Raw genomic sequence first — 25,636 nt, 5'->3', positions numbered from 1 at the left:
CTCCAAAAAAATGAACCATTCAAGAGTAAATCTAACAAAACATATACAAGATCTATATGAGAAAACAACAAATTCTATTGAAAGAAATCATAGAAGATATAAATACAAATATTCAATGTTCATGGGTGGGAAGACTCAATTTTACTAAAGATGTTAATTCTTCCCAACATATTCTACAGTTTCAATATGAACTTAAAATCCCTGCCATTTATTTTGTGAATATTGACAAACATTAGTCTTATTTGGAAAGACACAAAATCCAGATAGCTAACACAATATCAAAGAACAAAGTCAGAAAATTGGCACTATCCAATGTATGGTATTGCTGAAATAGTGACAAATATATCAATAGAACAAAATAGAAATAGAAATAGACCCTCACAAGATATAGACAACTAAGTATTACCAAAGGAGCAAAAACATTTCAATGGAGAAAAAAAGATGGTTTTTTCAAGAAATGGTGCTGGAACAATACAACATTCATATGCAAAAAAAAAAAATGAATCTAGACGCAGACCATACATCTCTTACAAAAAATAACTCAAAAAGTATTATAAACCTAAATGTAAAATATAAAAATATAAAACTCCTAGAAGATAATTGTGATATTGTGATTTATAATAAGAAATATATATTTGGTCTTCATCTCTGTTTCTGGCATAAAGCTCCTAAGCTCTTGGATTTCCCTAAGTGATGATAAAGGTACATTTTTTTTTTTGTTAATGATGTGACTTTTGGGCTCCTCCTAAGGATTGGGGTTGGTTGTCAGGATAACCAACCGTGTGATTAGAGGACTAGAACTTTCAGTCCCACCCCCTCCACCCCAATTTCAGGGGAGGATACAGGCCGGAGGTTTAATCAGTACGCAATGTCCAATGATTTAATCAAACCTGGCTATTAAAAAAAAAAACCCTCCACAAAAAAACCTAAAGAATGGAGTTTGGAGAGCTTGGGGTTGGTGAGAACATAGAGGTACTGGAAGAATGGTGTGCCTGGACTGGACATAGAAGCTCCTCATGTCTTCCCATATTCTTTATCCTAAGCAACTCTTTTACCTGGCTATTTCTGAGTTATATCATTTTATAATAACCACTGATATGTAAGTAAAATGTTTCTAAGTTCTGTGAGCACACTAGCAGATTAATCAAACCCAAGGAAAAGGTTGTGGGGAGCACCAATCAACAATTGATTGTTTAGAAACACAGGTGACTTTCAGTACTCTGTTGAACAATAGTGGTGAGAGTGGACATCCCTGTCTTGTTACTGACCCTAGGAACAGAGAGCTTTTCCCCATTGAAGATGATATTCACTGTGGGTCTTTTGTACATGGCCTTTATGATGTTGAGGTATGTTCCCTCTATTCCTACATGGTGGAGGTTTTTATCAAGGATGCTGTATTTTGTCAAATGCTTTTTCTGCATCTACTGACAGGATGATATGGTTCTTATCCTTTCTTTGATTACTGTGGTAAATCATGTTGATTGATTTGCAGATATTGAACCACCCCTGCAAACCCAGGAATAAATCCCACTTGATCATGGTTAATAATCCTTTTAATGTACTGTTGGATCTTATTAGCTAGTATCTTGGTGAAAATTCTTGCATCCATGTTCATCAGGAATATTGGTCTCTAGTTCTCCTTTTTGGTGGGATCTTTGTCTGGTTTGGGTATTAAGGTCATGCTGGCCTTATAGAATGAGTTTGAAAGTTTTTGTTCCATTTCTATTTTTTTGGAAAAGTTTCAGTAAAATAAGTATTGATTCTTCTTTAAATGTTTGGTAGAATTACCCTGGGAAGCCATCCAGAAGTCCTAGCCTCTGCAATCAGACAACAAAAAGAAATAAAAGACACCCAAATCAGCAAGGGAGAAGTCAAACTTTCACTCTTTGCAGATGACATGATACACTATGTAGAAAACCAGAATGACTCCACCAATAAATTGCTAGAACTGATAAAGGAATTCAGCAAAGTCACAGGATATAAAATCACTGTACAGAAGTCTGTGGCATTCCATACATGAACAATGAAACAGAAGAAAGAGAAATCAAGGAATTGATCCTATTCACAACTGCATCAAAAAACGTAAGATACCCAGGAATAAACTTAAACAAAGAGGGAAAAGATCTGTACTCTGAAAACTATAGAACACATATGAATGAAATTGAGGAAGACACAAAAAAATGGAAAAAAGATTCCGTGCTCATGGATTGGAAGAACAATTATTGTTAAAATGTCTATGCTACCCAAAGCAATCTACACATTCAATGCAATTCCTATTAAAATACCACCAACATTTTTTACAGAGCTGGAACAAACAATCTTAAAATTTGTATGGAACCACAAAAGACCCCAAATAGCCAAATTAATGTTGAAAAGTAAAACCAAAGCTGGAGGTATCACAATTCCAGACTTCACATTGTATTACAAAGCTGTAATCATTAAGACAGTATGGTACTGGCACAAAAACAAACAAGTAGATCAATGGAACAGGATAGAGAACCCAAAAATGGACCCTCAACCCTGTGGTCAACTAATCTTTGACAAAGCAATAAAGGATATACAATGGAAAAAGCTCTTTAACAAATGGTGTTAGGAAAATTGGAAAGCCACATGCAGAATCAAACTGGACCACTTTCAGGGCACCTGGGTGGCTCAGTCTATTAAGCATCTGCCTTTGACTCAGGTCATGATCCCAGTGTCCTGGAATCAAGCCCCGTGTCGAGCTTCCTGCTCAGTGGGGAGCCTGCTACTCCCTCTTCCTCTGCCTCTCCTGCCCCACTCATGCTCTCTCTCTAGCTCTGTTCTCTCACTCTCAAATAAATAAACAAAATCTTAAAAAAGAAATTAGACCACTTTGTTATACCATACACAAAAATAAATTCAAAATGGATGAAAGACCTAAATTTGAGACAGGAATCTACCAAAATATTAGAGGAGAACAAAGGCAGCAATCTCTTTGACTTCGGCCACAGCAACTTCTTGCTAGAAACATCTTCAGAGGCAAAGGAAACAATAGAAAAACTGAACCATTGGGACTTCATCAGGATAAAAAGCTTTTGCACGTTAAAGGAAACAATCAATAAAACTAAAAGGCAACCTACAGAATGGGAGAAGATATTCACAAATGACATATCAAATAAAGGACCAGCATCCAAAATCTATAAAGAACTTAACACCTAAGAAACAAAAAATCCAGTCAAGAAATGGGCAGAAGACATGAACAGACATTTCTCCAAAGAAGACATACAAATGGCTAACAGACACATGAAAAGATGCTCATCACTCATTACCAGGGAAATACAAATCAAAACCACAGTGAGATCCTACCTCACACTGGTCAGAATGGCTAAAATTAGCAACACAAAAAACAACAGAGTTTGGTGAGGATGCGGAGAAAGAGGAACCCTCTTACACTATTGGTAGGAATGCAAACTGGAGAAGCCATTCTGAAAACAGTATGGAGGCTTCTCAATATGTTAAAAATAAAGCAACCTTATGACCCAGCAATTGCATTACTAGCTATTTATCCAAAGGATACAAAAATAGTGATTTTAAGGGACATATGCACCCCAATGTCTATAGCAGCAATGTGCACAATTGCCAAAATATGGAAAGAGCCCAAATGTCCATAGACAGATGAATGGATAAAGAATATGTGGTATATATACACAATAGAATATTACTTAGCCATCAGAATGAATGAAATCTTGACATTTGCAATGACATGGATGGATCTAGAGTATATTACACTAAGTGAAATAAGTCAGCCAAAGACAAATACCATATGATTTCACCCATATGTGGAATTTAAGAAACAAAACAGATAAACATCAGGGAAGGAAGGGAAAAATAAAATAAGATAAAAACAGGGAGGGAGGCAAACCATTAGAGACTCTTAACTATAGGAAACAAACTGAAGGCTGCTGAAGGGGAGGTGGGTGGGGGATGGGGTAATTGGTGATGAGCATTAAGGAGGATGTTGATGTAATGAGCACTAGGTGTTATATAGAACTGATGAATCACTAAATTCTACCCCTGAAACTAATAATATACTATATGTTAACTAAATTGAATTTAAATAAAAAAAAGAAGCATAGGTGACAATCTGGACTCTTAATTGGAATCTGAAGTGGGTATTGGGTAGCTTTTTAAAAGTGATCTCTTAAACTGGTATCTGGTGATATCTCCAGGTAGATAGTGTAAGAATTGAATTGAATTGTAGGACACCAAACTAGTGTTGAAGAATTGCTTGGTGGTATGTGGGAAACCCCTAACCATTGGAATTAGTGTCAGAACTATAATAATATAATAGAAAATCTAGCTGATCTTTGGTTCGGCAATGACTTTTTAGATTTAAAGAAAAAAACTATGACTCATGAAAGAAAACACTGGTAAGTGAACATCATTAAAATAAAAATATGTGCTCTGTAAAAGACACCATTTAATAAGAAAAAAAAAAACAACATACTGGGAAAAAATATTTGCAATATCCAATGGAAAAAAGACAGTCTTCTCAACAAATGGTGTTGGGGAAATTGGACGGCAACATGCAGAAGAATGAAACTGGACCACTTTCTTACACCATACACAAAAATTAATTCCAAATGGATGAAAGACCTAAATGTAAGACAGGAAACCATCAAAATGCTCAAGGAGATCATAGGTAGTAAGTTCTTTCTAGCTATGTCTCCTGAGGCAAGGGAAACAAAAACAAAAATAAACTATCAGGATTTCATCAAAATAAAAAGCTTTTGCAGAGTGAAGGAAACAATGAAGAAAACTAAAAGGCAACTTACAGAATGGGAGATGATATTTTCAAATAACATCTGATAAAGGGTTAGTATCCAAAACGTATAAAGAACTTATCAAACTCAAAATCCAAAAATCACATAATCCATTTAACAAATAAGCAAAAGACAGGAATAGGCATTTTTCCAAAGAAGACATCCAGATGGCCAACAAACACATGAAAAGATGCTCAACATCAGTGATCATCAGGGAAATGCAAATCAAAACTACAGTGAGTTATCACCTCACTCCTGTCAGAATGGCTAAAATCAACAACAGAAGAAACAACAGGTGTTGGCAAGGATGTGGAGGAAGGGGAACCCTCTTGCACTGCTGGTGGGAATGCAAACAGGAGCAGCCGCTGTGGAGAACAGTATGGAGGTTCCTCAAAATTTTAAAATAGAAAAATAGTTAAAAATAGAACTATCCTATGATCTAGCAATTGAACTACTTGGTATTTGCCCACAGAATACAGAAATACTAATTCAAAGGGATACATGTATCCTGATGTTTATAGCAGCATTATCTATAATAGGCAAATTATGGAAGTAGCACAAATGTCCATGAACAGATGAATGGGTAAAAAAGATGTAGTATATATATTTCTATAATACACCTATTAGAATGGCTAAATCCAAAAAACTGACAATACCAATGCTAACAAGGATGTGGAGCAACAGGAACTATTATTCATTGCAGGTGGGAATGCACAATAATACAGCCACTATGGAAGATATTTTGGGTGTTTCTTATAAGACTAAACATGTTCTTGCCAACTGATTCAGTGATCACATTCTTAGGTATTTAGCCAAATGAGTTGAAAATTTATAGTCACATAGAAACCTGTATATGAAAGTTTATAGCAGCTTTATTCATAATTGCCAAAAACTGAAAAAAAAAAAAAAAAGATGTCTTCCAAAAAGTGAGTGAATAGACAAACTGTGGTAAACTGGAATACTATATATGTAATTATAATGGATATTATACAGATAATATAGATAATCATGAAATACAGAACAGTTTTCTTCTATAATCAGGAATAAGGTATGAATGCCGTCTCTCAGCATTTTTAATCAGCAGTGACTGGAAGTTCTAGTCATTTCTGTGATGCAAGAAAATGTATAAAGCCATAAATACAGGGAAGGAAAAATTAAATTTTTCCCTATTTCCCAATGCTATCGTTGTTTATATCTATAATATTAAAGCATATGCAAAATAAGTTAATTTATCAAGGCCACAGAATACACAGTTAATACATACAAAAATTAATTGTATTTTATGTATTAGAAGACAAATTAGAAAATAAAATAATTACATTTAAAATAGTATCTAAAAATAAACATCACAAAGGAATAAATTATCCATGAGATGTACAAGGCCTCTTTTGAAAGCTACAAAACTTTGTTGAGAGAAATTACAGAAGACCTAAATAAATAGTGAGATCTTCTATGTATATAAATTATAAGACCCAATATTGTTAATATTTCAATTCTTGAGAGGGGGGGCCCAAAATGGCAGTGTAGGAAGATCCTGAACTCACCTCTGAACTCAACAACTCCCACAGACAGAGTGAATCTACAGCTACCTGGAGGGCCTGGGTGACTCAGTCAGTTAAGCATCTGACTCTTGATTTCAGCTGAGGTCATGATCTCAGGGTCCTGGGATCAAACTCCATGGTGGGCTCCCAGCTCAGCAGGGAGTCTGCTTGTTTCCCTCTCCCTTTGCCCCTCTCCCCACTCATAGGTGTGCACTCTCTCTCTCTTTCTAAAGTGAATAGATAAATTTTTTAAAAAAAAATCTACAGCTACCTACGTGTGGATCATTTCCTCTGAAAAAGATCTGAAAACTAGATGAGCTCCTCTCTGCAACAAAGGATAAAAGACATTGAGACAGGTAGGATAGGCAGAGAAACAGTTTCACAAAACCCCACCTCTGGCATGGCAATGAACAATAGAGAGGCATCACACCAGACAGGCACTACTGGAGAATTAAGGAGTTGGTATCCCACATTGGCACCCTGACCCCTGAGATCTACACTAGATAAACAAGACCCCAGAATGTATGGCTTGGAAAATCAACAGGGCTGATGTCCAGGGGTCCTGAAGGGCTATAGGAAACTGAGATCACTCTCTTGGAAGGTTCACATGCAATCTTCCTTGCCCTAAGACCTAGAAAGATAATAGCTGTTTGAAAAGTACCTAGACTATATGTGAGGGAGATTCATTTGCTGATCTGGAGGCATTAGCTGGAGAGGCAGGAGAGAGTTGAGATCCTACCCAAAGACACTGTGCTGGTGGAAGCCATTGTTGCACTCTCCATCTAGCTTGCTAGCACAGGTAGGTGAGCTTGGATGTGGCACCCTACTGTAGCCTTGCTGGGATGATGTCGATTGAGCAATCATGGCATTTGCTAAGACCAGAGATTGGGACCGTTGAAAAACACTCCCCCACTCTCTGTCTGGAGAAAGTGAGCACAAATAGTGGTGGAGTTCTTCTACTCCCTCTCTTAAGTTTGTGAGCCCAGGTAGTTGTGGCACTCCCCTGCCCCTGGCTGGGGCTAGCAAGAATGAGAAGTTGCATTCTCCTGATCCCACCCTAAAGGTGGTACATATGCAAAGACAGGACACTCTCCCACTGAATTATTGAAGCCTGTAGGTGAACACAGTCAAGACATTCCCCCACTACCTTTCTGGAGCAGGTGAGTGTACTCTGCCCCCTACATTCTCTTTCTTCCTTGCTAAAGCCAACAGCATGTGAAAATCACACAGAAAATTCCCCTTGATTGCCTTGCCCTGGTGGCCAAGCATGCTGGAATTCCTGAGCTCCACAGGACTGTAACAACCAGAAAGACAGTCCTTAGCAGGCCACTATTCCCAGGGCACAGCACAGACAACCAACTGAAATACAACCCAATCTTTTTGTGCAAAAGTCCTGTTTATTTAGGCTGGACCTTCAGCCTGAGGGACAGGCTTCAGGTTTCTCACACATCTAGAGGCTAAGTAGTTGTTCCCAGGGGAACTTAAGAAAGGAAACACTATCATTGTTCACTCCTTGGCCTCATTACACCTTGATATGACTTCCCAGAAAGAAACTTATACACTCATCCTAAGCCCCAGTTTTTCAAACTGTTGACCAGGGGACACCTCCAGAACTCCTGGTGTATAGACCAGCAGAGATTACAATTGTGGTCCCATAGAACTCTGATTTTGGCATACTTTGAAAGATGATGCTTGAAGATCTGGCTTTCAATTAGGCAGAAATTAGGTGCTAAAATGAGATTTCTCCCCTTGGATCACAGACAGGTCTTGGCATACCCTCAGCAATAGGAGTGTATTAAGAATACATAAGCAGTTTAGACAATTACAAAGGTTCAAGAGAAAACCAAGAGTTAGGGCAAGGACAAATGAGAAAGAATCAATACCTACACAAAGCCACTCCTTCAACACTGAGAAAGTAGCTCTTTTGTCTAGTACATAGAAATAAAAACAGAGTCAAGCAAAATGAGGAAAAGGGAAATATGTTCCAAATGAGAGAACAAGATAAAACCTCAAAAAAAAAGACTTTAATGATACAGAGATAAGGAATCTACCTGATAAAGAATTTAAAGTAATGATCATAGTAATGGTCACCAAACTCAGAAGAATGGATGAACACAGTGAGAACTTCAAAAAATGAGATTGAAAAGAAAAAATATATATAAAACAGAAATCACAGAGTTGGATAATTCAATAACAACTAAAAAATACATGATAAGGGTTAAACAGCAGACTAGATGAAGTAAAATAACAAATCAGTGAGTTGGAAGATACAACAATAGAACTCACCCATATACAGTAGCAAAAAGAAGAGAAAATAGAATTAAAAATAAGTGAAGATAACTTAAAGGACCTCTGGGACAAAATCAAGAGGAATAACATTTGATTTATAGAGGTACCAGAAGGGGAAGACAGAAAAAAAGAAGCAGAAAACTTATTTGAAGAAAAAATGGCTAAAAACTTTCCTTATGTAGGAAAGAAAACAGACATCCAGGTCCAGGAACTCCCAGGGAGTTCCAAACCAGAAAAACCCAAAGGAACCTACACCAAGACACATTATAATTAAAATGTCAAAAATTAAAGATAAAGAAAGAATCTTAAAAGCATCAATAAAAAAAAATGGTTATGTACAAGGGAAACCCCATAAGGCTATCAGCAGATTTCTCAACAAAATCTTTGCAGGCCAGAAAAAAGTGGCAAGACATATTCAAAGTGCTGAAAGGAGAAACCAGAAATAAGAATACTTTACCTGGCAAGGTGAACATACAGATTTGAAGGAGAGATAAAGAACTTTCCAGATAAGCAAAAGCTAAAGAAGTTCATCACTAGTAAACAGGACTTAAAAGAACTACTAAAGGAACTTCTTAAAGCTAAAAAATAAATGGCATTAATTAATAATAAGAAAACATATGAAAATAAAAATCTCATCAGGAAAGGTAAGCAGTCAACATAGAGTATCAATCACTTATAAAGCAAGTAGGGTCAAAAGACAAAAGAAGTAAAATAAACTAAAACTATAAGAATTAGTTAAGGGATACATATTTTTTTTTAAATGTAAAAAGTGACATTAAAAACATAAAACATGTGGGGGAGAGTAAAAATGTAGAATTTTAAAATGTGTTCATATTTAAGTTGCCATCAACTTAAAATAGACTGTTATACATATAAGATGATATATGTAAACCTCACAGTGAACACAAAGCAAAAACTTACAGTAAGTAAAACAAAAGAAAAAGAAATCTAAACATCACTCTGAAGAAAGCCATCAAACCACTTGGAAAGTGAGAAAGAGAAGTAGAAAGGAACAGAAAGAAGCTACAAAAATAGCCAGAAAACAAGTAACAAAATGTCAATAAGTACATATCTATAAATAATTACTTTAAATGTAAAAGGACTAAATTATCCAAGCTGAATGAATTAAAAAAATAAGACATATCTATATATTTTCTACAAGAGACTCACTTCAGAAATGAGGACACACACAGACTAAAAGTTAAGGGATGGAAAAAATATTCCAAGCAAATAAAAACAAAAAGAAAATTGGTGTAGCTATACTGATATCACACAAAATAGATGTTCTAACATAGACTGTATTAAGAAAAGGATGAGTATTATATAATGACAAAGGGTCACTCCAGCCAGAAGATATAATATTTATAAATATCTTTGTACCCAACATAGGAGCACCAAAATATGTAAAGCAAATATTAACAGATCTAAAAGGATAAAATTACAGCAATACAAGAATATTAGGGGATTTTAACATCCCAAATGCACCAATGGATAGATCATCCAGACAGAAAACCAATAAGGAAATATCATCCTTAAATGACATATTAGACCAGATTAACTTAAGAGACATATACAAGACTTTCCACCCCAAAGCAGCAGAATACACATTTTCTGAAGTGCGTATGGAGAATTATCTGGGATTGATCATGTTAAGTCACAAAACAGGTCTCAATAAATTAAAGAAGACTGAAATCATATCAAACATCTTTTCAAATTAGAATGGTATGACACTAGAAATCAATTATAAAAAAAGAGAACTGGAAAAATCACATATAAGTGGAGATTGAACAACATACTACTGAAAACTACTGGATCATAGAAAAAAAAAATCAAAGGAAAAAATACCTAGAGACAAATGGAAAAAAATATATGTCATACCAAAATATATGGGATGCAGAAAAAGTGGTTCTAAGAGGAAATTTCATAGCACTATAGGGCTATCTCAAAAAACAAGAGAAATCTCAAATAAACAATTATACTTTACACCTAAAGGAAACTAATGGATCATTGAACACTACATCAAAAACTAATGATGTACTATATGTTGACTAATTGAATTTAAATTAAAAAAAGGAAAAAACAAATAAAACCCAGTTATTAGAATGAAGAAAATAATAAAGATCAGAATGGAAATAAATAAAGACTAAGAAGACAATAGAAAAGATTAATGAAATTAAAAACTGCAGATAAAGGGCTGGTACCCAAAATCTATAAAGAACTTCTCAAACTCAACACCCAAAAAATAAATAATCAAGTCAAAAAATGGGCAGAAGATATGAACAGACACTTCTCTGAAGAAGACATACAAATAGCTAACAGACACATGAAAATATGTTCATCATCATTAGCCATCAGGGAAATTCAAATCAAAACCACATTGAGATACCACCTTACACCAGTTAGAATGGCAAAAACTGACAAGGCAAGAAACAACAAATGTTGGAGAGGCTGTGGAGAAATAGGAACCCTCTTACACTGTTGGTGGGAATGCAAGTTGGTATAGCCACTTTGGAAAACGGTGTCGAGGTGCCTCAACAATTAAAAATAAAGCTACATTATGACCCAGCAATTGCACTCCTGGGTATTTACCCCAAAGACACAGATGTAGTGAAAAGAAGGGCCATATGCACCCCGATGTCAATAGCAGCAATATCCACAATAACCAAACTGTGGAAAGAGCTGAGATGCCCTTCAACAGATGAATGGATAAAGAAGATGTGGTCCATATATGCAATGGAATATTACTCAGCCATCAGAAAAGATGAATACCCAACTTTTACATCAACATGGATGGGACTGGAGGAGATTATGCTAAGTGAAATAAGTCAAGCAGGAAAAGTCAATTATCATATGGTTTCACTTATTTGTGGAACATAAGAAATAGCATGGAGGACATTAGGAGAAGGAAGGGAAAACGAAGGGGAGGAAATCGGAGGGAGAGATGAACCATGAGAGACTATGGACTCTGAGAAACAAACTGAGGATTTTAGAGGGGAAGGGAGTGGCGGAATGGGTTAGCCCAGTGATGGGTATTAAGGAGGGCACATACTGCATGGAGCACTGGGTGTTATACGAAAACAATGAATCGTGGATCACCACATCAAAAACTAATGATGTATTGTATGGTGACTAACATAACATAATAAAATAAAATTAAAAAAAAATAATGATGTACTATATGTTGGCTAATTGAATTTATATTAAAAAAACCCCTAAAGACTGCAACAGAAACCGGTTAGAGCCAATAAATAAGTTCAGTAAAGTTGAAGAATAAAAAATTAATGTGCAAAAATATGTTGTTTCTATATAATAATAAAACTATCAGAAATAGAAATCAAGAAAACAATTTTTTTTACAATTACATCAAAAAGAATAAAATACCTAGGAATACATTTAACCAAAAAGGTACTAAAACAAGAACTTCTAAAATATCTATTGAACCACAAAAGATCCTGAATAGCCAAACTATTTTGTTTTTGTTTTTTAAAGATTTTATTTATTTATTTATATGACAGAGAGAGAGAGAGCACAAGGAGGGGGAGAGGCAGAGGGAGAAGCATACTCCCTGCTGAGCAGGGAGCTTGATGTGGGGCTCAATCCCAGGACCCCAGGATCATGACCCAAGCCGAAGGTAAATGCTCAACCAACTGAGCCACCCAGGTGCTCCAATAGCCAAACTATTTTGAAAAAGAAAATCAAAACCAGGGTTATCACACTTCCTGATTTCAAACTATACTACAAAACTATAGAAGTCATCATAGTGTGGTATTGGCATAAAAACAGACACATTGATCAATGGAACAGAACAGAGAACCTAAAAATAAACTCACACATATATGATCTATTAATTTATAACAACAGAGGTAATAAAATACAGTGAGTACTAAAATTAGGTAAAGACACTAAAAAAGAAAAAAAAGAAAAGAAAACTCTAGGCCAATATTTGTGATGAACACAGAGGCAAAAAATCCTAAATAAAATATTAGTAAATCAAATCAACAATACATTAAAAAAATCATTCATGACAATCAAGTGGGATATATTCCAGGGATGCAAGAATGGTTCAATATTCACAAACCAAACAATGTGATACATCACATTAACAAGAAGAAGGATAAAAACCATATGATCACCTCAAAATACACAGAAAAAAAGCACTTGACAAAGTATAATATCCATTCATGATAAAAACTCTCACCAAAGTAAATTTAGAGGAAATATATATCAACATAATAAAGGCCATATATGAAAAACCCACAGCTAACATCATACTCGATGAAAAACAGAGCTTTTCTTCTAAGATCAGGAACCAGACAGGTATGTCCACTCTCACCACTTTTATTCAACATAGTATGGGAAGTCCTAGCCACATGAATCAGACAAGAAAAGAAAATAAAAGACATCCAAATTGGTAAGGAAGAAGTAAAACTTTCACTATATGCAGATGACATATATACAGAAAATCCTAAAGACTCCACCAAAAAACTACCAGAACTGATAAATGAATTCAGTAAAGTCATAGGGTACAAAACAAATATATAGAAATCTGTTGCATTTCTATACACTAATAATGAAGTAATAAACTAAGGAACAATCACATTTATAACTGCACCAAAAATAATAAAATATCTAGGAATAAAGGGAGGTAAAAAACCTGCATTCTGAAAACTATAAAACACTGATGAAAGAAACTGTAGATGACAAAAAAAGAAAAGATACTCCATGCTCATGATTTGGAAGAACCAATATTGTTAAAATTAGAATCTATACTACCCAAAGCATTCTGCAGATTTAATGCAAGCAACAGCACTTTCCACAGAACTAAAATAAATAATCCTAAAATTTGTATAGAACCACAAAAGACCCTGAATATCCATAGCAATCTTGAGAAAGAAGAACAAAGGTGAAGGTGTCATAATCCCAGGTTTCAAGATATACTACAAACTGTAGTAATTAAAACTGTATGGTAATGGCACAAAATAGACACATAGATCAATAGAATAGAAAACCCAGAAATAAACCCACAGTTATATGATCAATCAATCTACAACAAGCAGGCAATAATATGCAATGGGAAAAAGCCAGTCTCTTCAACAAATGATGCTGAGAAAACTGGATAGTTATATGCAAAAGAATGAAACTGAAAAAAAAACAAACAAAAAGAATGAAACTGGGCCACTTTCTTTCACAAGACACATAAACTCAAAATGGATTAAATACCTAAATGTGAGACCTGAACCATAAAAATCCTAAAAGAGAGCACTTTCTTTGATATTGGTCATGGCAACATCTTTCTAGATATGTCTCCTGAGGCAAGAGAAACCAAAGCAAAAATAAACTATTAGGACTACTTCAAAATCAAAAACTTCTGCACAACAAAGGAAACAGCCAACAAAACTAAAAGACAACCTACTGAAAAAGGAAGAAGATATTTGCAAATGGCATATCCAATAAATGATTAGAATCCAAAATATATAAAGAATTTATAGAACTCAACACCAAAAAAAACCCCACAAATAATCCAATTAAAAATGGGCAGAAGACACGAACATACATTTCTCCAAAGACATGCAATGTTCTGTATCTTGATTGTGGTGATGGCTTCACAGATATAAATATCTTTCAAAATCCACCGAATTTCACATTTGAAATAGATACATCTAAATTTATATAAATCACCCCAATAATATTGATAGAAATTGAAACTTAGAAGCAGCATATTTTCCAAATAGCATGTAAACCTTTGATTTGTGTCCAGGGCCAATCCATTGGGAAAACCTGTGTAGAATATGTTTTAAGGGGCACTGAGAGACTACTTTACAACAAATAGCTGTCTTGCAGGCCTGCATTAGATTTCTGGCAAATCTATCCAAAGAGCTTTTAAAAAATAGTGAGTAGGGGTGCCTGGATGGCTCAGTCAGTTAAGTATCTGCTTTGGCTCAGGTCATGATCCTGGGGTCCTGGGATTGAGTCCCACATTGGGCTCTCTGCCCGGTGGGGAGCCTGCTTCTCCCTCTCCTCCTAGCTTGTGCTGTCTCTCACTATCTTCGTCTGTCTCTCTCTCTCTCTCTCAAATAAAATCTTAAAAAAAATAGTAAAGTCAAACCTTAAATTCTCACCTCTAATGAAGAGTCACTGTTTTGGCTTATTGTGCCATGGCAGTAGGCAGAACACAGAATATAAATTATCAACAGGCAAAAGAAGTAAGCCATCATGCCTCTGCAAGATCCCTTCTGAAATTCAAATACATTACTTGAAAAAGTGAAAGTAATATGATTTTGTCACCTTGTAATTCTTATATCGTGATCATAAGGATGCATCATAGGTACAATTCAGAAGCAGGCTGAACAGATAAGAATAACTCTGAAAGTATAAAAATTCATAAGAAAGATTGGTCAGCAGTATAAAGGCACTGAAAAAAGGTAACAGCAAAGAAGAGGAGGGACACCAAAGTCAAATAAAATCATTTGCTTAGTTGCTAAAACTCCTAATTGAGGAAATATCATGGAATTTTATGTAAGATTTTACTATGGGAAAATTGCTATCACTCATTTAAGATCTCAGAATTCTTGTTGAAATAGAAATTTCCTTATGCTACCCTGCTAATTCCTTCTGCTATTTCCCTCCTTTGTTTTATATTTGAATTTATCATTTACTGAGTACTTACACCAAATACTATACCTGCCTATATAGAGTTTTTCATTCAATACTCACAAAAAATACTTACTATCATTATCCTCATTTCAGAAATAAGAAAACCAGAGCACCATGAGATTTAGTAGCTTGCTCACATTCACATAGCCTCTAAAGGGCAAAACTGAGATTCAAAATCTAGGTCTGGATGGCACTAGACACCAGATGATACTCATCATAAAATTATTTCAAAGGAGAGGTTATCTATTTATTTTTTCATGCCCACCCCAGTCTTTAGACTCTTGCAATCTGCTGCTTGCTCTCAACCTTTCACTGAACCTGTTTTCTAAAGTAAACAAGAACTGGTAATTAAATATTAATGGCCTCCTTTAATGGATACATCCTTTAAGGTCCACCTCCAATGTCACCTCATTCCCAATGTCTTTCCTGGTATTCCTACCACTCCCTTCTCCAATTTGGAAATGATATTTCCTTCTTCTACTTCCCCATACCCATTGCTATACTGTTGGCCAGATTTTTTTCATTCACGTATTTATGTCTTTATTCATATATTAATTCACCATTTATTTATTGAGCGCTTATGTGTCATTCATTGTCCTAAGTAAGTTAGGTATAGAGATGATTAAGGCATAATCTTTTTTCTCCTAAAGGACATAGTCTAGTCAGGAGAATACACTGGTAAGTAATAATTATAATTCATTGTGATGAGCTATATAAAAGTGGAATATTTTAGACACTTAAAATATATTTGTGGCCTGAATACATTATTTTTCTGTTTTCAAAAAAAAAAAACAAGGGGAACCATATATTTGCAGGTGAGTTACTCAGATAGCCATGCTAATACTTATCATATTGTGGGCTCTGAAAGACTATGAGTAGATTATTTTTAGCCAAACATTATACAATATTACTTTAAAAACTTTTAGGCAAGTATAGACACCCAGTGAAAGCTCAGATTTTGGATATGAACATGTAAATCAGAACATTACATATATTGACCCTCTCCCCCAAATCTACATCCAAATCTACTCCCTGGCACATAGAAATATATCATCTCTTCTAGTTAGAGTACACATAGATATAGGCATTAATAAAATATTTGTTGTGATTATTATTTAGCTTTGAGAGAAGTATAATCTATATGTCATGAATTCTTGAGGTAGCTCTGAATCAATCAAAATAATATAGGTTCTTGAGTATAGCCATCTTGTAGGATGAAACAGTTGTTGATATACACTTTGGCTGATTTTGTGTACTGAGTATATACTAATACACTACATCTGTGCCCAATTTTTCATTTATTCATAAACCTTGAGAAAATTTAAGATCTGCTTGCTATTTAATAATATCTAAAATTTTCCATGATATTAAATCTGTAATCTGGATTCTCAGGCCCTGACTTCTGAAACTTAAGCTCTTAGATATATGGACTTAAGTGACACAGTGAAAAATCAAATGCAGCATCTTGAAAGATCTATCAAAACAGGAGTCATCTTGGAATAAACAGTTATGACTTGGAAGATAGGTACAGCATCAACTTTTGCCTCTGTAATCTTGGCATGAAATAATATATTTAAAGTGATGAACCACCAAATGCGCTTCTTTCGCTCTCTTTAAAAGTAGTATTTTTGTTGAAAATATCACATAACTAATGTTTATCACACAATTATGTGCTCATCAAATGCCATATATCCATCAAATATCTGCCTTTGTGAAGTAAAAACATGTGTCACTCTCATGGATAACTGCCCATTTTAGACTTCACTTTACAGATAACAAAGTGTTTCATGCTTAGCAGGCAAAAAAAGGACAGCAAACTACATAGGCCCACAATGCACTTATCCTTTCAGTTTAAATAGCTTTAAACTTTCTTTTTTGAAGAAACAAAGGTGTGAGCAAGAGGAAAAAGTGAGATAGAAAGATAACTGCAGCATCTTAAGTTCAATTTTCACACATTGATCTTCTTCTCAGAGATTTTATTTTAGGAATTTTCTTGTCCAAATTGGGACAAAGATTCCATCAAGACAAACCATAGTTTTATATAAATTATCTTTTTTAGTTGAATTGATGTATCAAAGATGCTTAGCTCATGTATAAAAGAATTTTACTTTGCTTCACTTGAACTTAACCATAAACAAAAACAAAATTAAAAGATTGAGACCTGGACTATAGTTTAAATATTTAATTTATTTTAATACATGACTTTTTTAAAGGTAACTTTCCTTACAGCAACAATATGGTTGAATCTGAGTAAAGTAAGAATATGAATATAAATGCATAACTCTATATATACAACCACCTTTTTTTTAAATTTTGAATCTGAACGACTGTATGGTTAACTACTGGTACTATCAATATTATTTCATTTGGCATTATGTATTACAGACAACACCTTAGCAATCCATATCTCTCTTCTCCTTTCTGGTTCTCTTTCTCCTTTCTGGTTCTCTTTCTCCTTCCAAATTCATTCTGCACTCAGTGACATCCGTATACAGCTATTTGCCTCTCACATATAATTACCACCCTCCATGAGGTTTTGCCAACAGGCCCAAGAAAAGCAGAGGGCCTTGTATTTAGTAAAATTAATGGCATTCCTACCATCAATCAAGGCAATCATGACATAGGCAATGTGTTGGGATTTTCCAAAATGCAAAAATAAGCGTGCAACATTTTAGCTGTATACACAAGGCTGGAGAGAATTCATAAGTTGAATGGCACTAGCAACGATTACTGCAATCACAAGGCCTTTCTCAACATTTGTCATAGTAACAAACCATCACAGTTACTGCATCCAATGTCTCTCCAGTGGCATCAACTAGTGAAGAGTTCCATTTGCTGTAGTTCCTGAAGCACAGAATTCATCAAATGACGAGAAAGCTGAGTCACAAACTTCAATTTTCTCTATATTTTTAAATTTTATATTTATATATTTTATATTTATATTTACATATTTTATAATTTTTATATTTTAAATTTCTTTTTTTAAAGATTTTATTTATTTATTTGACAAAGAGAGACAGCGAGAGAGGGAACACAGCAGGGGCAGAGGGAGAGGGAGAAGCAGACCTCCCACGGAGCAGGGAGCCTGATGCAGGGCTCGATCCCAGGACACTGGGATCATGACCTGAGCTGAAAGCAGATGCTTAACGACTGAGCCACCCAGGCGCCCCTATGTTTTAAATTTCTAAATTTTTGCTCCCAAGTCTTCCTGACTGGTGACAGAGTTAGACACCTAGCTGTAGGGTATCTATTCTGACTAAATATTTTATAAGTTCTTGAGAACTAATTATTAAAAGTGTACTTACTCCTTATAAGAGTTTTAAACTGTTGTCTATTGACCAGAGTTAGGAAACCATTTCAGAGAGAACCACTGGCAGATTCTCAACATTTTAAAGATTTATTTATTTATTTATTTATTTATTTATTTATTTATTTATTTAAGAGAGAGAGAGAGCATAAGCAGGAGGGGTAGAGGGAGAGGGAGAGAGAATCTCAGGCAGACTCTATGTAAAATGGAGCCTAACACAGGGCTTGATTTCACAACCCTGTGAAATCACCACCTGAGCTGAAACCAAGAGTTGGTTGCTTAAATGACTACACCACCCAGGTGCCCCAGTCCTCAACATTTTAATACAACATCTATTTAAAGATGTCAATTGTGTTGGGCGCCTGGGTGGCTCAGTCGGTTAAGCGACTGCCTTCGGCTCAGGTCATGATCCTGGAGTCCTGGGATCGAGTCCCGCATCAGGCTCCCTGCTCCGCGGGGAGTCTGCTTCTCCCTCTGACCCTACCCCCTCTCATGTACTCGCTCTCTCTCATTCTGTCTCTCAAATAAATAAATAAAATCTTTAAAAAAAAAAAAGATGTCAATTGTGTTCTCTCAGAACAATAAAGACAAATAAATTTTGTTTACTGATTCATCACTTCTCAGTCAGATCCTATGCCACACACACACACAAAAATGCATTCCTATCATCACACTAGTGTAATGACAAAGGGAAAGAATAAATAGTGCATTGGTTAAAGATTTGACATTGAATTTAGTCCTAGATCTTCCCCTCTGTAACTTTGGGCAATCTATTTAACATCTCTGAGCCTCATTTTTGTCATCTTTTAAATGGGTATAATGGTGTTTATTAACCTCATGGATATTTGGTGGGGATTAAATTATATAATGCTGTATTGTATCTGGTATGCACTTAGTACTCAAAAAATGCCAGCTAATAATAATGGTGATGGTGATGGTGTTAATATCTGTAGTGGTCTACATATTCTTTGACATTCCTTTTTTTTAAGATATTATTTATTTGAGAGAGAGAGAGAGTGAGAGAGAGCATGAGCAGGGAGGAGAGGGAGAAGCAGGCTCCCTGAGAGCAGGGAGCCTGACACGGGACTCAATCCCAGGACTCTGGGATCATGACCTGAGCTGAAGGCGGACACTTAACCGACTGAGCCACCCAGGTGCACCTATTCCTTGGCATTCTTCTCATCAAAGCATGGAAACTAATCCTTCCTTGAATATGAGTAAGCATTAGTGACTCAATTTTGTTGAGTAGAATATGATAGCAATGATGTTGTTTGGTTTGTAAATTACATCATAAGAAGCAAATACAGCTTCTTCCTCTCGTGTTCTCTCCCTCTTTCACTCCCTCTCTCAATGCATATCTCTGGAACCCAGTCACAATGTCATGTAGGCATTCCAGTTGGCAGCCCCATCGAAAGTCCTGACCTATAGCCAGCATCATCTATCAGACATGTGAGTGAACCTTTGGATGATTCTAGCCTTCAGCCTTTAAAGCTCTCCAAGCTAATACCAAGTACAGCAGAGATGAGCTGTTCTCACCAAGCCCTGACCAAATCATGGATTCAGGAGCAAAACAAATATTGTTGCTGTTGTTTTAAGCCACTATGTTTGGGGACTGTCTGTTATATTGCAACAGAGAAGTGGAACATCATCTAAACAGTATGTATGGATTAGTAACCAAAATCTGACAGAAATGTCACTTTCATTGCAGGCTAGGGCATAAACCACCATCACCACAACAGCAAATGTTTGTCCAGAAATGTATAGGTTACAAAGTAGTTTCTTAACCATTATCTCACTTGATGCCTATAACAGCTCTAAAAGGCAGGTATATTCACCAACCCTTTTTATAGAATAGACAGTCAAGGTCCAGAGAAATTAGCTAATTTATATACAATAACTAACAAGTGATGGAGTCAAATTTGGACTCTACATGTTGATCTTTACCCTGTGTGACAATTCATAGGATTCCCTTAAGTTTTATTTCCTTCCTTAGGACTGGTTGGTGTCATATCTGGTGGTTACTTCTATGAGACTCCCTTACATTTTATTCCCAAAAGATTTTTTGACACTTTGGAGTATGTTTGACATACAGGAAAAAAGTATTTTCAATCAAACAGTTAATAATATAATAAACGAGGAGGCTAGGAACATGCGATACTATACAAAAGCCAAAGTTAGCAAAAAATGACAATGACACAACACCAACAGCAAATATCACCCTTGAGGAATCACTCAAGAATTAGCAATAATAGTACAATTATGTGGTTGAAATGTCTGTCAGGCATGAGCAGATTTGCTTGGAGCAGATTTTGAGATGCTAGGAAAAAGGGCTTTCATTACTTCCACTGATGGACAATGGGAATAGTGTGGAATGAGCCATTCTGAACTCTACAATGGAAAATAAATGGACATACGTGAAAACAAACTGATATTAGAAGGTTGGGGTGGTAAATAAAATAATTTGAGAAACAACGGGCAGTGGGAAAGACATAGAAAGCAAAATCAGAACCTTTTCTAAAAAATCTATTAGTATAGTGAACACATACATAGCAGTTTAATATTTTTGAATTATGAAATACTGTTTCTCTTCTTTTCCTCTCCCACCTCCCACCAGTTTTTCAAACTTGGGGCAATTTTTACCCAATGAAAAAATAACAGTTAATAAAAATAGCTAATATTTGTTGAACACAAACTGTGGACCAGGCACTTCCCTGAGGATTTTACAGTAGATAGTAATAGCAGAGGAGGAGACAAAATGGTAGAGGAGTAGGGGACCCCATTTCAACTGGTCCCCTGAATTTAGCTGGATATCTATGAAACTATTTTGAATACTGATGAAATCAGTCTGAGATGTAAGAATATATTATTTAACTCACATAATAACACTCTGATATAGGTACTGCTATTGTCTTCCTTTTACAGCTAAAAGATTTGGGTCCCAAAGAGGTTAGAATGTTGTGCAAAGTCAAACTCATTGGTACTTGGTGGAGGTGGTATTAAAACCCAACAGTCTGTATCTAAAGGGTATCCTATTAATCTTTACTCTATACTACATTAGTATAAAGTATGCAGCCTAGTTTATTATCATTAAAGGGCATTATGAAAGAAAGAGATTCTTTAATTTTCCTTTCTAGATGACATTTTATGCAAATAATATCAGAAATTCTTTAGATCCTTTTTCAATGTGAGCTCAGATTAAGTCCATATCATTTTCTCTGTACTTTGCCTATTATATAATCTCAGACATTTGGTGCTTGAAAAATACAATTTTATAAGTACATGTTAGCTATAATCAGCATTATTAATTACTCTATGGTATTTTTCATTGTGCAATTAGCAATCTTTTTACGTGTGAAACAGTATCTTTATGTCTCTACTGTTAGGATACATAAATATGTAAATGATAAACAAGAGGTAATTTTAAGTCATACTACATCAAACCCAGAAATATAGGTCCACATATTTTCTTTAGGTAAATGTTATATTTTGCCCACTGAAAGCTGCATGATTTTGTGCTGTCTGTACAATACAAAGAGTTATTCTTATTTTGTATTTTTCTCAATATGTTCTCAAGTAGAGGACTGTTTATAAAACAGAGAATGACAGAGCTCATAGTCATCCAGATTTCAGTTTGTATGTCAACCAGACACATTTTTATCACTCTAGTGTCTATATAGTTGATAGCTGTAGTCAGGTAACAATAGAAAAGTAATAGTACTGGTAGGTATATGATCAAGCTAGTAAGTTATATCACTCTAAAGGGGAAGAATTGTCCCTTGTGAAGTATTTAAAACATTTGAACAAAAACAAAGTTTGATTAGTTTGGAAACCCAGACAACACCATATAGCAGAGAACAGAAACAACCCAGACAATAGTCTCATACTTTGACCCACCTAAAAACTATGCCCCACCCTCTACCATTATGGGGCTAACTAGGATGATTTAAGTCAAAAAGGACAGTCCCCTGCCACTTTGTGGCATATTACTGCCACTTGGCTCCACCTCAACTACAATTACCATAAATATGTGAGGCAGTATTGTGTGACACCCTTATTCTTCTGGACTTGAGAACCAGGCTTTTAGCCCATGATGTTAAGGCAGGGCAGGGACCAGAGTGAGGAAGGCAGGCACAGCAGACTTCTGAGTTTTCGATCTACTACTTTACCTTGACTATAAAAAGTTAATTTGCTGAGGAATAAAAAGACTGGAGTTGAAAAGAATGGAGTTCAAGCTCCACTCCTAGTCATTCAGCAATCTCTTGTGTAAATGTACTGAGAATTTTCTGGTTGTTATTGGTACCTCCAATATTTTTTTTCCTCCCTTAAAATATAGACAAGGTATATCTTTTTCTTCTTTCAAAGACCATACAGTAAAGAAGTTCACTCCTCTCTGACAGGATAGATTAGAATTCAATAGCAAATGACTGCTTATTCTTTCCCAAAGATAGTAATAGCAGAGGAGGAGACAAAATGGTAGAGGAGTAGGGGACCCCATTTCAACTGGTTCCCTGAATTTAGCTGGATATCTATGAAACTATTTTGAATACTGATGAAATCAGTCTGAGATGTAAGAATATATATGTATATGTCTACAAGCAGAAAAGTATCCGCTTTTTGCAAGTTAGGACGTTTGGAGTCGTGAATCTGCAGGGAGATATCAGAAGATAAACAAAAGGGGGAGGGAGTTTCCATAAGCTGGATACTGGAAAGTGATAAAACAGAGCACAAAATCGGAACCCTTAGAAATCTGCTCTAGTGAGGGACGCCTGGGTGGCTCAGTTGGTTAAGCGTCTGCCTTCAGCTCAGGTCATGATCCCAGGGTCCTGGGATCGAGTCCCGCATCGGGCTCCCTGCTCTGCGGGGAGCCTGCTTCTCCCTCTGCCTCTGCCTCTCTCTCTATCTCTCATGAATAAATAAATAAAATCTTTAAAAAAAATCTGCTCTAGTGAGAGACATCCCTTTCTGAAAGGGGTTCTGGGAAAGAAAAGGCAGAATTCTAGGTAGGGCATTGTGGTCTCCAGATAAAAGGAACCACAGAGCAGAAGGGGGTGCCTGAACCAGAAGAGTGCCGGAGCAGTGGAGCCAGTAAGCAGGTTATGGTCAGCAAGCTCAAGAAGGGACTCTCAGCTCGGATTGCCATAAATCACGAGCCAGTTTGGTCGATAAATGCCCATTACCTGAGCAGCCTGAAAAAAACCTGGAACCTATGCCTGCAACTGGGCAAAAACTCCCAGGACATTAGAGTAACACACTGACATGATTCAGGAGCTTCAGGTGCATGTGAGAGCCCGTAGCTGCTCACGGTTTTAGAATCACAAAGGGCACAGGCACTCCCAGGCCCCTGGAACTACCTCTGAGAGTGTTTCTGTGGGCTCGCACTGTGGGAGGCTGTGGTTTTTGGCAGTGTATACAGAAGTGGAGACTGTTTGTCCTGGAGGGTTTATTAAAGAGAACAGACTGTGATTTTTCTGCTCTGGGCCAGAGGTTTGGGTGCAGACATTTTTGCTCTTATCCTCTGAAGAGGCTCCAAAAGCATACAGGGAACAAAAACCACAGAGAAGACTGCTTTCCACTGAGCCCATTCCCCTGGCAGGGGGCGGGGCAACCTCAACAAGGCAGGGTACCTGAGAAACAGAACAGCAGGTCCCACCCCCAGAAGACAGGCTAGAAGAACAGTTGGACAACAATCCTATGGACACCATAAGAATGTAAAATTCCAATGCAGGGAACATAGTATATTGAGCTCCAGGGGTGGCTGCATGACCTGTTTATTTTTCAGATAAAATTCTCCTTTTTTGTTTCCTTTTTCTTAGGCTTTTTCTCTGTATTTTTTTTTCTTTTTACCTATTCCTCATTTCAACAAGATGTTTACTATATCAACTTATATTTCGTAGTCGCTTTTAAAATTGTATTTTTTCACACCTGTATTTTTTATAGATATATGTGTTATTTTAGTCCTTTTTTGACTCCATTCAATTTTACTTTTACTTTCCTTGTAATTTCGGGACATAGCATCCTCTAGCACAAAGATCAAAATACACCCAGGCACAACTGGAACACCCTGCTTTGTCCACACTAATAGATTACAGCTCCCCTTCACCTCCTCCCCTTTAAAAAATTTTTAATTTTGTAATTTTATTCTTGTGTTTCATTTTGGCTTTGTTTTTCAGTGGTGGCTTCTGACCACTCCGGATTTTGCTAGGGTGCATCTTGCTTGGGTGGTGGTTGACATTTTGGACTCTGCTCATTCACTCAATCATCCCTTGACAGAATGACTAGGAGGAGGAACACTCAACAAAGAAAAGAAACAGAGACATTGTTCTCTGCCACAGAAGTAATGGATATGGATAGAAGCAAGATGTAAGAGATAGAATTCAGGATAGCAATCATAAAGTCAATCATGAGACTTGAAAAAAGCATTACTGACAATTTAGAATCTCTAAGAGCAGAAATGAGATCTAATCAGGCTGAACTAAAAAATGATATGAATGAGATGCAGTCTAAACCTGATACTCTAACAGCCAGGGTAAATGAAGCAGAAGAGTGAATCAGTGATCTAGAAGATAAGCTGATGGAAAGGAAGGAAGGTGAGGAAAACAGAGATAGGCTGCTGGTAGCACATGAAAAAAAGGATTGGAGAGATTAGTGATGCCATGAAATGTTCCAATGTCAGAATTATTGGGATCCCCAAGGGGGTGGAGAGAGAGGTGCAAAAGGTATATTTGAGCAAATCATAGCTGAGAACTTCCCTAATCTGGGGAAGGAAACAAGCATTCATGTCCAAGAGGCAGAGAGGACCCTTCCCCAAATCAATAAAAATAGATCAACACCCTGACATATAATAGTGAAGCTTGCAAATTTTATAGCCAAAGAAACTATCCTGAGAGTAGCCAGGGAGAGGAGGTTCCTTACGTATGGAGGGAGGAACATCAGAATAACATCGGACCTGTCCACAGCAAATGGGTAAGCCAGAAAGGGCTGGCAGGATATATTCAGGGTACTAAATGAAAATAACATGCAGCCAAGAATATTTTATCTAGCAAGGCTCTCATTCAGAATGG

This window comes from Leptonychotes weddellii, chromosome X (assembly GCF_054177405.1).
Source record: "Leptonychotes weddellii isolate Sample4059 chromosome X, ASM5417740v2, whole genome shotgun sequence".
Lineage (NCBI taxonomy): Eukaryota > Metazoa > Chordata > Mammalia > Carnivora > Phocidae > Leptonychotes > Leptonychotes weddellii.
Note: the sequence above shows the minus strand (reverse complement) of the source record.